This window comes from Lampetra planeri, chromosome 42 (genome assembly GCF_965212315.1).
Source record: "Lampetra planeri chromosome 42, kcLamPlan1.2.h2, whole genome shotgun sequence".
Classification (NCBI taxonomy): Eukaryota; Metazoa; Chordata; class Hyperoartia; order Petromyzontiformes; family Petromyzontidae; genus Lampetra; species Lampetra planeri.
In genome coordinates this window covers 7958659-7971944 of record NC_136148.1, presented here as the reverse complement: position 1 = coordinate 7971944, position 13286 = coordinate 7958659, and the positions used below count along the sequence as shown (strand labels likewise).

The following is a 13286-nucleotide window of genomic DNA, read 5'->3' as shown; positions in this document are numbered from 1 at the left end:
TCACGCTAATGCGGACGCACTTTCCAGGTTGCCGCAGCGATCCCCTTGCGCGTGTGCGTCGGGGACGCATAGTTGTGGCCCGATTCAGCACCCCCCTCCGCCTGTCGCGCTGGCAGTCGAAGTGCCGGAAGCTCCGCTTGAGCCGGGGCCGGCTGATGCGGGGTCGGCTGATGGGGGACCGGCTGATGGCATTCTACATCTCCCGAGGTCTGTGTGGATTCGGGAACAGATGTTGGATGATTCCTTGGTAACGTTACGTAAGCGGCCTGTGAAGGGGAGTGGGCGACTCTGTGCGGGCGGCGTGCCGGAAACCGCTCTCCGTGATGGCTTGCTGATGTGGAGGGAAGGGATGCAGGAACGCTGGCGTCTGGTTGTACCGGCATCATTGCGGTACGAATTGATTAGGACTCTGCATTGTGACACGCTTTTACATCTGGGGGTGCAGAAGACGCTATTGACGCTGCAGCGAGACTACTATTGGCACGGCATGACGACGGATGTCGTCGGGCACGTTCGCGCGTGTCCCGATTGTGCCCGCCGTAAGCCACCTAAACATCCATATGTGCCGCCGATACAATCCATCCAGGTGTCTCGAGTTAATGAGTTGGTGGCGTTAGATATTTTGGGACCCTTTCCGCCATCCGCTAGGGGAAATAAATATTTGCTGGTAGGGGTGGAGTACCTCTCCCGCTGGCCGGTGGCCTGGCCTTTGCCTGACCAGTCAGCGGCGTCTATCACAGACGCCTTTCTTTTTGGGTATGTTATGGACAAAGGGGCGCCGGAGAGGCTCCTTACAGACCAAGGCCGGAATTTTTCCTCGAAATTGTTGGGGGAGGTGTGTGCGGCGCTGGGTACAAAAAAAATACGGACATCTCCCTACCACCCACAAACGGATGGTATGGTGGAACGGCTTAATCGGACCCTGTCCGCCATGTTGTGCCATACGGTTAGTGAAAAACAATCGGATTGGGATTTGCATATCCCTGGGGTGCTTTCAGCGTACCGGATGACGCCGCATGCGGCTACAGGATATTCGCCGTTTTTTCTGATGTACGGTCGTGAAAACGTACCGCCGATTAATGAACAGTTGGGAACCGAGGCGAGGGGACCTGTCAAGCCTCTTCCTGATTATATTCAGGACACCGTTCGCCGAGTCACTGAGGCGCGGGTGGAGGCTCGCATGGCTACGGCCAAAGCCCAGGCTCGGAACGAGCGGTGTGCGCGACGCTCAAAAGGGGAATGCCCTTGGAAAACGGGGGACCTGGCCTGGCTCCATTGTCCACAGGTGCGGCCAGGTACCTCTCCTAAATTACATAAGCCATGGCAAGGGCCGGTTCGCCTCATCGAGGTTCCCAACCCACAGTCGGCGCGTGTTCGGTTTGGTTCTCGGCGTTGGTTCGTCCATACATCTCGGTTGAAACCATACGTGGCCCCTCGACCGGATGCGTCATCTCCTGAGGTTGCCTTGCCGGGGTCTGTTGCTGCCGACTCGCCCTTGCCTGTGCCTGCTGACTTTGCTAGAGCGCCTGTCGTGCCTTTCACAGATGAGCCGGCCGTGACGCGGCAGGGGAAAGCAGACCCAGCTCGGGGTGCACCTACCACGGCTGCGGAACCTTTGAGGCCCGCAGCCCTTCCTACCCCGCCGCGGACACGATCGCGGGACGCCTCTGATGCTGCGCCTTCGAAAATAGGGGACCGGGACGTTGCCAGGCCTCCAATAGCGACAGACGAACTTCAGCCTGTCGCTCTTAAAACCCTGCCACGTTCCCGCTCGGCGGGAGGGCCACCGACCGTCCGGGACGGCCCGGCGACCCGCACCCGCTCGAAATCCCTCACATTTCGTTAATTATTGTGTTGTGTTCTTGTTCTTTCGGTATATTATCGTGTGTTCTGTGTCCTTTTTCGTTTTCGGTCGTGTTCGCTCGCATTGCTTATTGGAGTTGTGTTCAGCCGAGGTCGGCTGGATTTTCTCTACGGGGGAGGGTGGTGTAATGCGGGTGTAAACGACCTCCCGGAAGTGACGTCATGGGGGGAGGAGTTACGTCACGTGGGGGAGAGGGTAAGGGTCTATAAGGGGGGTAACCGGAAGCAGTCGGGAGTGGGGGAAGCAGGAGTGGGAAAGTTAGAGGCCACGCAGGGCGAAGGGTGAGGAGAGAGTGGCGAGGTCGGGGCAGGAGGAGGCTGCGGGTCTGCAAGGGAGGAGTCGGGCAGCAGGGGTCTGCACGACGTGACAGCAGCGGGGCTGCTAGGAGGGAGTTGGGCTACGTGAGCGACAGCAGCCTGGGGCTGCAGAGTGGAGAGTATATAGGGGAGTACCGTGAGGGAAAAGAGATTGAACCCAAATAAAGGACACAGGACAGAGAGAAGCGTCCGAGTCTTTTATTACAATTGCTGTTGGGCTTCTGGATCTTTGCTCAGCAATCGTAACGAATCAAAACAAGTTGGCGTTTTGTCCAGGCCACGCATGTTCCTTCGAGTAAAATTGGCCACTGGAAAAATGTCACTGCGTGGAGATGCCGGTGATTGAACCCGGGGCCTCACACATGCAAAGCATGCGCTCTACCACTGAGCTACATCCCCATTCCGGTTCTACCTGGGCGCAGTTCCACCTAGGTATGGGGTGAAACTTTGTCATCAGCTTCTTTCTCTCTCTTGTCACCCCACTCACTCTCCTGTTGGCCCTGGGACTTGTACCCATCGAGTCTGCACAGAGTCCAAGCAAAATGTGTTTCTTTTAAACTGATAGAAATAACTAAAATACATGTGGAGGATGGATACTATAATGCTTTCCCAATTTATTTATTATTGGGAGTATTTAATTCGGAAATAAAAGTGTTCTGGATACTTTTAAGCACTTGTTTTCATCTCCAAATGTTTAAATAAACAATTTGATCACTGTGTACATCGTGAGTTATAAAAATAGCAAGTTCGGTATATTAACACACATTAATCCTAAAATTTCGTTCATCTAGGGTAATATTCACTAAAGTTAACGTGCACCCTTATTACAGGGACATGGACACAGACAATTCATTTTAAAATTCAACCTTTGTTTAAAACATGAATTAAATAAAAGCTGCAGACATGGAGATGCCGGGGATTGAACCCGGGGCCTCACACATGCGAAGCGCGCGCTCTACCACTGAGCTACATCCCCACCACGCTGGCTCAGTCTGATCCCAGTAACGTGACCTCGTTGTGTAAGGGGGCTATCGGGGTCATGGCCGGAGTTGAAGAATCTACTCTGAAATCTCGCAGATCTTTTCCATTTCCCGTTTGTTAGATAGCGGCACTTGGAAGCAAGCATTACCTGGGCTACTTCTGAGTACCTTGAAAGTGACATCTCATCCAAATTAGGGGTCATCACAAAGAACATAGGGCTCGATGAATGTGGCCCAGTGGCCTAATGGATAAGGCACCAGCTTCCGGAGCTGGGGATTGTGGGTTCGAGTCCCATCTGGGTCTTTTGTGTTTTGGTAAAAATTCAATGATCATATTTCTTATTCAAATCACAAGTTGATTTCCCATTCAATTACCTATGCATAATTTACCTCTCCACTTATAAAGAAAATTTCCAAAATATCCTGATATAATTCCACTCGTTGAGTTATCCTTCTGCCATAAGGACTCCAGACTGATTTTCGTCTCACACACTCCGTTCGACCACCACTCGTCAGGTCACAACACTTTTCTATCAGCTTATTCCACGCACTGCTCGAATTTAGAAGTCCATCATCCGGTATCAAGTCTAATAACCTTGCTAAGTTCCGTAAATATGTTAACTCTAATCGACGACACCTTGATTGTAGTGCTGTTCATTGCTGAACGGATGACATGTTGGGCTTCTGGATCTGTGCTCAGCAATCATAACGAATCAAAACAAGTTGGCGTTTTGTCCAGGCCACGCATGATCCTTCGAGTAAAATTGGCCACTGGCAAAATGTCACTGCGTGGAAATGCCAGGGATTGAACCCGGGGCCTCACACATGCAAAGCGTGCGCTCTACCACTGAGCTACATCCCCATTCCGGTTCTACCTGGGCGCAGTTCCACCTAGGTATGGGGTGAAACTTTGTCATCAGCTTCTTTCTCTCTCTTGTCACCCCACTCACTCTCCTGTTGGCCCTGGGACTTGTACCCATCGAGTCTGCACAGAGTCCAAGCAAAATGTGTTTCTTTTAAACTGATAGAAATAACTAAAATACATGTGGAGGATGGATACTATAATGCTTTCTCAATTTATTTATTATTGGAAGTATTTAATTCGGAAATAAAAGTGTTCTGGATACTTTTAAGCACTTGTTTTCATCTCCAAATGTTTAAATAAAAAATTTGATCACTGTGTACATCGTGAGTTACAAAATTAGCAGGTTCCGTAAATTAACACACATTAATCCTAAGGTTTCGTTCATCCAGGGTAATATTTACGAAAGTTAACGTGCTCACTTATTACAGGGGCATGGACACAGACAATTCATTTTAGAATTCAACCTTTGTTGGAAACATGAATTAAATAAAAGCTGCGGACATGGAGATGCCGGGGATTGAACCCGGGGCCTCACACATGCGAAGCGTGCGCTCTACCACTGAGCTACATCCCCACCACACTGGCTCAGTCTGATCCCAGTAACGTGACCTCGTTGTGTAAGGGGGCTATCGGGGTCATGGCCGGAGTTGAAGAATCTACTCTGAAATCTCGCAGATCTTTTCCATTTCCCGTTTGTTAGATAGCGGCACTTGGAAGCAAGCATTACCTGGTCTACTTCTGAGTACCTTGAAAGTGACATCTCATCCACATTAGGGGTCATCACAAAGAACACAGGGCTCGATGAATGTGGCCCAGTGGCCTAATGGATAAGGCACCAGCTTCCGTAGCTGGGGATTGTGGGTTCGAGTCCCATCTCGGTCTTTAGTGTTTTGGTAAAAATTCAACGATCATATTTCTTATTCAAATCACAAGTTGATTTCCCATTCAATTACCTATGCATAATTTACCTCTCCATTTATAAAGAAAATTTCCCAAGTATCCTGATATAATTCCACTCGTTGAGTTATCCTTCTGCCATGAGGACTCCAGACTGATTTTCGTCTCACACCCTCCGTTCGACCACTACTCGGCAGGTCACAACACTTTTCTATCAGCTTATTCTACGCACTGCTCGAATTTAGAAGTCCATCATCCGGTATCAAGTCTAATAACCTTGCTAAGTTCCGTAAATATGTTAACTCTAATCAAGTTAATTTATCAAGTTCAAGTTCATTCATAGGTATAGCCCTGTGAGCCATTCAGCTCTTGAATCGGGTGCAACCGCAACAAACAAAAAACAAAAAAAAGAACAAAAAACATCTTAAAGTGAATATGTGACTAAGTGCAAACAGAAAATCCAAGAAAAGACAGCAAAAATATTGCAGAAAAAACACCGTACACCAACGCTGTGTGCAAAAATCTCAGTGGGATGCAAGTCAAACAACAACAACAACACCCACAAGACAGCTTAGATTAAGGCCATCAGTCTAACTCTGTACTACAACAAACAAACATGGCTAAACCAATACACTTTTCGAAATCACCAAAATAAAGCCATGAAAGCAATGAAAAAGCAATCATAGGAACTGTGACGGAATTTTCACAATAAATGGCATAAACAACATGTACTACCAAAACCTTGCAGCCATAGCTGGCTGCATGAGTCACTCCACAACAGCAGGAGCATCAATCGGAGTATTGTAATTTTTTAATGCACCTTTAAGATCAGCACACTAAATCAAAACACAGGTCATACTTTGTAGCGATCATCCGGAGCGAAACATTTTATTTTAGGTCACTGAATAGCACTGGCAGCTAGGGGTGTACAACTCCTCTAGAGCAGTTTTGAGTGAAGATCTCATAGGTAGTGACTCAAGTTTCAATTTATTGGCAACAGCATTCCAGACCCTGGGGGCATCAATAGCAAAGGCCCTTCCTCCAGTATATGTACGGCAATAGGGAATATTAAGCTGGTAAATGAGTGTAGACCTTAGGTCAAATTTCTTCTTTGAAACAGAGATGAGATCCAGCAGGTAATCTGCAGATTTTTTTGCAAGTACATCATGAATAAATAAGATCTGGTGCACAAGCCGTCGAACATTCAGAGATGTTAAGTTTGACCCAATGTAGAGATCACAGTGGTGAGTCCTATATGGGCAGTTCAATGCAAATCTTAAGGCCGAGTGATACATTGAGTCAAGCTTCTTCAGTACAGTACTTGGGGCTGATTTATAAACAATGTCACAGTAATCAAGTAGAGGCAGTATGGTAGCTTTAATCAATTCCAAACGGAACATAGGGGGGAAGCAGTGCTTGTGTCGATATAGAAAACCAATTTAAATTTTTGTCTTTTTCCCAATATAATCAATGTGATCTTCAAAATTCAGTTTTGAATCCAGGATGACCCCAAGATACTTATAAATCTTAACTTGCTCTATTTGATCATTATTTAAGGAATGTAATTTGGGGAAAATAACTTCCTGCTTTAGTCCTGGTGAGAAGCATAGCACCTTGGTTTTGGCAGGATTTAGGACTAGTTTAAGAGCAACTAGCTGATGTTGTAGTTTGTTGAAATCACTCTGGAGCTTAGCAATCACGTCATCCGGAGAGCGGCCAGCAGTAATTAGTACCGTGTCATCTGCAAAAACATTTACCCTGGAATAATCCAGTTCAGTGCCCAAGTCATTTACATAAAGAGAGAACAAGAGGGGGCCGAGAATGGAACCCTGTGGAACCCCTTTTGTTATCTTAACACTGTTTGACCTCCAACCATCTGTGAATACAGTTTGGGTGCGAGAAAAGAGGTAATTTTTTAACCATTTTACTGTGTTTTCGGAAAAACCGAGGCAACTTATTTTACTAAGCAGGATGTTGTGGTCTACTGTATCAAAAGCTTTGGACAAGTCAAGAAAAAGACAGGCGCAGTACTGGTTATTATCAAGGCTACTGTAAATGTGATTCATAGAGTCTAATGCAGCAGATGTGGTGCTGTATTTTTTTCGGAACCCAGATTGTTTTAGATGTAATAGATTGTTGGCGGACAGGAAACTGCTAATTTGGTAGTTCAATAATTTTTCAAAAATTTTCATCAACGGGGACAAAATTGAGATAGGTCGGTAGTTATTTGGATCATCTTTAGGGCCCCCTTTGTGAAGTGGACGAACATAGGAATGTTTCCATTCTAGTGGAACTGATGCTTCTTTTATGGACAGGTTGAAAATATGGGCTATAGGTTTGTATATTAGGTGACCAACACTTAGTAGAGCAAAGACGGGAATACTATCTGCTCCGGTAGAGGAGGACCCTTTGAGGTAGGACAGTTGTTTCAGAACATTACTTTCGTGGATTGGCTGAAAACTAAATTCGCTTAATGTTTGGATAGGGGTGTAGGAATTTGCATGAGCAGGGGTGACTCCCAATAGATTATCAAATAGGGTACCAGCTTCAGAAAAATGAAGGTTAAAATTGTCAACTATTTTTTGGGGATCTGAAAAATATTCCCCATTTCGGTTAAGCTGAACGGGCAGATTATCTGTTTTGGATGCCTTTTCGATACATTTGATTGTTTTCCAGAAAATCCTGGCATTTCCATGAGATTCAAGGAGAGTAGAAGAGAAGTAGTCATTTTTTGCATGCCGTATTTTTTTGACGCATCTATTCCTTAAAATCCTGTATTCTAGCCAGTCATTAACCAAATTACTTTTCTGAGCACATGCCCAAGCCTTGTCTCTAGTTTTCATGAGCTTTGTAATCAAAAGATCAAACCATGGTGGACGATTGCCTTTAGTTTTAAATTTAACCAACGGAGCATGTTTGTTAAGAATTTGGAGAAACGTGTACCTGAAGGTCTCCCAAGCCGTAGTCAGGTTTGGAATATCACAGACCTTGTCAATATCCGAGTGAAGCACATCATTAGTAAATGCCTGTATGCTGAAGTGTCTCATGGAGTGCTTCTCAACCAATTTAGGGGGGGCTTTGGGTCTGGCTGATGATCTCACCCCAAAAATGAAGGAGTGATCACTAAGGTTATTACCTAGAACACCAGTCAGTGCGAAATTGTGAGGGGCATTTGTCAATAGGACGTCAAGCAGAGATGACTGCCCCGGATTTTTTAGGTTGGGTCTTGTGGGGACATTTATTAATTGAAACAGGTTAAATTCATCTGCAAAATTTGTGGCCACGGCCGGCGGGTTTAGCCAATTCCAATTTAGATCACCCACTAAAACTATTTCACCTTTAGGGAGGCCCCCAAGAAGCTCTCTCAGTGCAGATGCAGCTTCAACATCCTTACCACTAGGCGGTCTATAGCAGCACACTACCAATATGTGTTGATTATTAGGGAGAGTTATTCTGAGAGCCAGACCTTCACAGCAACATTTTTTAAACAAGGAGTGAGCTGGTGAACATGCAATAGTATTACGAACATAGATGGCAATTCCACCTCCTTTAGATCATCGGTCAAGCCGAAAAAGGTTGTAGTTGTCAATCGTAATCTGCAAGTCATTGACGGCAGGAGTGAGAAATGTTTCTGTTAGGCAAAATATGTCCGGGTCAAGATTTGCTACTTCTAGTTTTAGTTGACTTAATGTAATCAAAAGCCATCTGATGTTGACATGTAGAACACCAACACCTTTTCTGCCAGAAAAATCTACAGAATTATATGAGTTCTTTACATTTGGGCCAGGATGAAGCTCAATACCACCCAGAAATAAGAAAAGTAGAATTAATAGTTTGCACAGGTATTTTCTGTGAAAGGATGAAGAGCGACGAACCTTGGACGAATAGCAGCAGCTCGCAGATGGTGTTATTTTTAAGAGCAGAATGAAGTTTGGAAGGAGTGCTGGTGAAGTAATGGGACAAAGATAGGGTTTAAAAGGATACAATGATGGAGTGTAGAAGTGTCTATAAGTTGTTTCATTAGCAGGTGTAGTGGCAAATTTAGCAATAAGTATTGACGCAAAGTGACGCGAAGTAACGCGGGTAGCCGTTTGTAGAGTTGAGTGTGGCACTAGATATGGCCGGGAGGGACAGTAGTAAGATACACAGCAGGTGAATTGACATCTTTAAAACACTAAATTTAAACACACACACAGCTCACTCACACGCAGCTCACCTTCACCCACTCTCACGCACAGCCCACACCCATGCAGCACAACGCACACGCGGCCGCACACGCCGCCGCCATCTTGCTGCTGTTGTTGTTGCAGCTGCTGTTGTTGTTGCAGCTGCTGTTGTTGTTGCAGCTGCTGTTGTTGTTGCAGCTGCTGTTGTTGTTGCAGCTGCTGTTGTTGTTGCAGCTGCTGTTGTTGTTGCAGCTGCTGTTGTTGTTGCAGCTGCTGTTGTTGTTGCAGCTGCTGTTGTTGTTGCAGCTGCTGTTGTTGTTGCAGCTGCTGTTGTTGTTGCAGCTGCTGTTGTTGTTGCAGCTGCTGTTGTTGTTGCAGCTGCTGTTGTTGTTGCAGCTGCTGTTGTTGTTGCAGCTGCTGTTGTTGTTGCAGCTGCTGTTGTTGTTGCAGCTGCTGTTGTTGTTGTTGTAGCAGCTGCAGCCGACCCAACTGCAGTTGCAGGAGTCATACACGAAGCAGCCGCAGCTGTGTGTACTACAGCAGAGCAGCAGCGGCCGTGCGGCCTGGAGGCACCGAGGCCGAGTAGTTGCGTGATGTGGACGTGGAGAGGCGAGATGTTTGGCCCATCAGCTTCATTGTTCTGCTTCCATTGACGAGCGCCCTCCACGTAGGCCTCGACGTAGGCCCCCACGTAGGCCCCCACGTGGGCCCCGACATAGGGCTCGAAGTAGGCCTCGACGTAGGCCCCGACGTAGGCCTCGAAGTAGGCCTCGACGTAGGCCCTGACGTAGGCTTCTATGTAGGCCCCCACGTGGGCCTCGACGTGGGCCCCGACGTAGGCCTCTATGTAGGCCTCCACGTGGGCCTCGACGTAGGCCCCGACGTAGGCCTCTATGTAGGCCCCTACGTGGGCCCCGACGTAGGCCTCGACGTAGGCCTCCACGTGGGCCCCGACGTAGGCCTCGACGTAGGCCCCCACGTAGGCCTCTATGTAGGCCCCCACGTGGGCCTACACTCACCATTCACACCTCGTCCCATCTCGCTTCCGATTCAATCGACGACACCTTGATTGTAGTGCTGTTCATTGCTGATCGGATGACATGTTGGGCTTCTGCATCTGTGCTCAGCAATCATAACGAATCAAAACAAGTTGGCGTTTTTGTCCAGGCCACGCGTGTTCCTTCGAGTAAAATTGGCCACTGGCAAAATGTCACGGCGTGGAGATGCCGGGGACTGAACCCGGGGCCTCACACATGCAAAGCGTGCGCTCTACCACTGAGCTACATCCCCATTCCGGTTCTACCTGGGCGCAGTTCCACCTAGGTATGGGGTGAAACTTTGTCATCAGCTTCTTTCTCTCTCTTGTCACCCCACTCACTCTCCTGTTGGCCCTGGGACTTGTACCCATCGAGTCTGCACAGAGTCCAAGCAAAATGTGTTTCTTTTAAACTGAAAGAAATAACTAAAATACATGTGGAGGATGGATACTATAATGCTTTCCCAATTTATTTATTATTGGAAGTATTTAATTCGGAAATAAAAGTGTTCTGGATACTTTTGAGCACTTGTTTTCATCTCCAAATGTTTAAATAAACAATTTGATCACTGTGTACATCGTGAGTTTTAAAAATAGCAAGTTGGGTATATTAACACACATTAATCCTAAGATTTCGTTAACGTGCACCCTTATTACAGGGACATGGACACAGACAATTCATTTTAAAATTCAACCTTTGTTTAAAACATGAATTAAATAAAAGCTGTACATCGTGAGTTTTAAAAATAGCAAGTTGGGTATATTAACACACATTAATCCTAAGATTTCGTTAACGTGCACCCTTATTACAGGGACATGGACACAGACAATTCATTTTAAAATTCAACCTTTGTTTAAAACATGAATTAAATAAAAGCTGCGGACATGGAGATGCTGGGGATTGAACCCGGGACCTAAAAACATGCGAAGCATGCGCTCTACCACTGAGCTACATCCCCATTCCGGTTCTACCTGGGCGCAGCTCCACCTAGGTATGGGGTGAAACTTTGTCATCAGCTTCTTTCTCTCTCTTGTCACCCCACTCACTCTCCTGTTGGCCCTGGGACTTGTACCCATCGAGTCTGCACAGAGTCCAAGCAAAATGTGTTTCTTTTAAACTGAAAGAAATAACTAGAATACATGTGGAGGATGGATACTATAATGCTTTCCCAATTTATTTATTATTGGAAGTATTTAATTCGGAAATAAAAGTGTTCTGGATACTTTTAAGCACTTGTTTTCATCTCCAAATGTTTAAATAAACAATTTGATCCATGTGTACATCGTGAGTTATAAAAATAGCAAGTTCGGTATGTTAACACATTAATCCTAAGATTTCGTTCATGTAGGGTAATATTTACGAAAGTTAACGTGCACCCTTATTACAGGGACATGGACACAGACAATTCATTTTAAAATTCAACCTTTGTTTAAAACATGAATTAAATAAAAGCAGCGGACATGGAGATGCCGGGGATTGAACCCGGAGCCTCACACATGCGAAGCGTGCGCTCTACCACTGAGCTACATCCCCACTACGCTGGCTCAGTCTGATCCCAGTAACGTGACCTCGTTGTGTAAGGGGGCTATCGGGGTCATGGCCGGAGTTGAAAAATCTACTCTGAAATCTCGCAGATCTTTTCCTTTTCCCGTTTGTTAGATAGCGGCACTTGGAAGCAAGCATTACCTGGGCATCTTCTGAGTACCTTGAAAGTGACATCTCATCCACATTAGGGGTCATCACAAAGAACACAGGGCTCGATGAATGTGGCCCAGGGGCCTAATGGATAAGGCATCAGCTTCCGGAGCTGGGGATTGTGGGTTCGAGTCCCATCTGGGTCTTTAGCGTTTTGGTAAAAATTCAACGATCATATTTCTTATTAAAATCACAAGTTGATTTCCCATTCAATTACCTATGCATAATTTACCTCTCCACTTATAAAGAAAATTTCCCAAGTATCCTGATATAATTCCACTCGTTGAGTTATCCTTCTGCCATGAGGACTCCAGACTGATTTTCGTCTCACACACTCCGTTCGACCACCACTCAGCAGGTCACAACACTTTTCTATCAGCTTATTCCACGCACTGCTCGAATTTAGAAGTCCAACATCCGGTATCAAGTCTAATAACCTTGCTAAGTTCCGTAAATATGTTAACTCTAATCGACGACACCTTGATTGTAGTGCTGTTCATTGCTGAACGGATGACATGTTGGGCTTCTGGATCTGTGCTCAGCAATCATAACGAATCAAAACAAGTTGGCGTTTTGTCCAGGCCACGCATGTTCCTTCGAGTAAAATTGGCCATTGGCAAAATGTCACTGCGTGGAGATGCCGGGGATTGAACCCGGGGCCTCACACATGCAAAGCGTGCGCTCTACCACTGAGCTACATCCCCATTCCGGTTCTACCTGGGCGCAGTTCCACCTAGGTATGGGGTGAAACTTTGTCATCAGCTTCTTTCTCTCTCTTGTCACCCCACTCACTCTCCTGTTGGCCCTGGGACTTGTACCCATCGAGTCTGCACAGAGTCCAAGCAAAATGTGTTTCTTTTAAACTGAAAGAAATAACTACAATACATGTGGAGGATGGATACTATAATGCTTTCCCAATTTATTTATTATTGGAAGTATTTAATTCGGAAATAAAAGTGTTCTGGATACTTTTAAGCACTTGTTTTCATCTCCAAATGTTTAAATAAACAATTTGATCACTGTGTACATCGTGAGTTTTAAAAATAGCAAGTTGGGTATATTAACACACATTAATCCTAAGATTTCGTTCATGTAGGGTAATATTTACGAAAGTTAACGTGCACCCTTATTACAGGGACATGGACACAGACAATTCATTTTAAAATTCAACCTTTGTTTAAAACATGAATTAAATAAAATCTGCGGACATGGAGATGCTGGGGATTGAACCCGGGACCTCACACATGCGAAGCGTGCACTCTACCACTGAGCTACATCCCCACTACGCTGGCTAAGTCTGATCCCAGTAACGTGACCTCGTTGTGTAAGGGGGCTATCGGGGTCATGGCCGGAGTTGAAGAATCTACTCTGAAATCTCGCAGATCTCTTCCTTTTCCCGTTTGTTAGATAGCGGCACTTGGAAGCAAGCATTACCTGGGCATCTTCTGAGTACCTTGAAAGTGAC

At 46.0% G+C, this 13286-nt stretch overlaps 9 non-coding genes across 9 annotated transcripts; 1 reads left to right on the top strand and 8 right to left on the bottom strand.

Annotated features, from left to right (window-relative positions):
• Positions 1–2508: 2508 nt before the first annotated feature.
• Positions 2509–2580, bottom strand: TRNAA-UGC (transfer RNA alanine (anticodon UGC)). Its single transcript has one exon. It is a non-coding gene; the product is annotated as a tRNA-Ala (tRNA).
• A 505-nt stretch (positions 2581–3085) lies between these two features.
• Positions 3086–3157, bottom strand: TRNAA-CGC (transfer RNA alanine (anticodon CGC)). Its single transcript has one exon. It is a non-coding gene; the product is annotated as a tRNA-Ala (tRNA).
• Positions 3158–3392: 235 nt separating this feature from the next.
• Positions 3393–3465, top strand: TRNAR-CCG (transfer RNA arginine (anticodon CCG)). Its single transcript has one exon. It is a non-coding gene; the product is annotated as a tRNA-Arg (tRNA).
• A 486-nt stretch (positions 3466–3951) lies between these two features.
• TRNAA-UGC (transfer RNA alanine (anticodon UGC)) lies at positions 3952–4023 on the bottom strand. The gene has a single exon. It is a non-coding gene; the product is annotated as a tRNA-Ala (tRNA).
• Positions 4024–4528: 505 nt separating this feature from the next.
• TRNAA-CGC (transfer RNA alanine (anticodon CGC)) lies at positions 4529–4600 on the bottom strand. Its single transcript has one exon. It is a non-coding gene; the product is annotated as a tRNA-Ala (tRNA).
• Positions 4601–10307: 5707 nt separating this feature from the next.
• On the bottom strand, positions 10308–10379 carry TRNAA-UGC (transfer RNA alanine (anticodon UGC)). The gene has a single exon. It is a non-coding gene; the product is annotated as a tRNA-Ala (tRNA).
• A 1208-nt stretch (positions 10380–11587) lies between these two features.
• Positions 11588–11659, bottom strand: TRNAA-CGC (transfer RNA alanine (anticodon CGC)). Its single transcript has one exon. It is a non-coding gene; the product is annotated as a tRNA-Ala (tRNA).
• A 794-nt stretch (positions 11660–12453) lies between these two features.
• On the bottom strand, positions 12454–12525 carry TRNAA-UGC (transfer RNA alanine (anticodon UGC)). The gene has a single exon. It is a non-coding gene; the product is annotated as a tRNA-Ala (tRNA).
• A 505-nt stretch (positions 12526–13030) lies between these two features.
• On the bottom strand, positions 13031–13102 carry TRNAA-CGC (transfer RNA alanine (anticodon CGC)). The gene has a single exon. It is a non-coding gene; the product is annotated as a tRNA-Ala (tRNA).
• Positions 13103–13286: the final 184 nt, after the last annotated feature.